Raw genomic sequence first — 1,743 nt, 5'->3', positions numbered from 1 at the left:
CTCACACACACATACACACACACTCACACACACATACACTCATAATTCCACACAAATTACACTCACACACTCCGTTACACATGCAACTTACTGACTTATCACACATAATACACTAATACACACATATCACCTCATCATCACACCAACACCTGTTATACACATCACCATCCACCACAATAGTACACATATATACCACATCTTTCACATTAAATACACTCAATCACATACAATCACCACTGCACTCACGTATATACACTCATACACACACACATATACACTCACACACTCACACATATACACTCACACACACACATATGCACTCACACACACATATACACTCACACACGCATATACACTCACACACTCATATATATACTCACACATGTACACTCACACACTCACACATATACACTCACACACTCACACATATACACACACACTCCCACACATAAACTCACACACTCACACATATACACTCACACACTCACACATATACACTCACACACTCACACATATACACTCACACACACATATACACACACACTCACACATATACACTCACACACACATATACTCACACACTCACACATATACACACACACACACATTCACACATACACACACACACACACATACGCTCACCTTCTCACATACGCTCGCATATAGTCACACTTGATTGTTTTTAATTAGCATCGTTAATGGGCATTGGCACCCTCATAGTCTATGTTTATAAGCCAAAGTTAGTTAGGACGAGACATCAAGGGCATACCTGGATCTTGAGGTCCAAGGTTTTTCGTGCTTGTCATCGTGGATGAAGTAAAGAGATTTGACACCCCCACGACGAACAAGACGATTGGCTCTTGGTGTAACTGCTTTGGGTGCAGTTACGCAATACCTGCTTTGGGCTAGTGCCTTTAATTACAGCCTTGATGTGCGAGTAATTAAAAGCACGACGCACAGTGGCAGCTGATTTGCTCCTTGCTGCGAAGTGTTCGGCCGAACACATAAGGGCTCACGCCCGTTCGGCAGGGTTCCGACCCCGACCGGCCTTCCCAAATAGAGACTGTTAGCTACCCTGTGTGCTTCACCGTTTCGATACCATTTCCGGACCTTTCATCGTCCAGTTAAATTAGCTCTGCTAGCCTCCCCTCTACCCATCATCCATCACCCTTTGCTATATGCAACTTTCATGGGTCACGTTATCACTAGTGTATCTCTGGGAGCCTATCTCTTGCGAGGAGGCTCTCCAGAATATCTTCATTATCACTGAGGTGGCAGTCACACACCTCTTTAAGGTCCATAATGGCTTCAAAGTGACAGTTACCAAGCCCGAACACTTGACCTGAGCTTACCCGAAGGCCAAAGAAAGTTAAAAGACCACGGCTTCTCACCTGTCCCCTCCCCCGAGATGAAGGCTAAATGTACGATCGTGGCCAAAAAGATCGACTGGACGATCCCCCACGATCGTGCGAGTCCATCTGCCAGGAGGTTTCCGTCAAGAACGGTGTCACTGTTCTCGACGTCTATAAGGTTACCCGAGTCGCGAATCGTCAAGATTCGCGTCTCATCCCCTCGAGGAAGCCCAGAAACTTCTCTCTCGGGGACTCATGATGTTCAATACATCGGTCCCCACCTACAACCTGGAACCCGAATGCTTTATTCACATCGACCAATGCCTAAACTGCTACCGCTTCCACCACAAAAAACACCAGTGCACACACCCCCAGAGATGCTCTCGGTGCG

The sequence above is a fragment of the Penaeus vannamei genome, chromosome 39, assembly GCF_042767895.1.
Source record: "Penaeus vannamei isolate JL-2024 chromosome 39, ASM4276789v1, whole genome shotgun sequence".
NCBI classification, from domain to species: domain Eukaryota; kingdom Metazoa; phylum Arthropoda; class Malacostraca; order Decapoda; family Penaeidae; genus Penaeus; species Penaeus vannamei.
The sequence above is the reverse complement of the archived record's forward strand: the minus strand, read 5'-3'. Positions refer to the sequence as shown.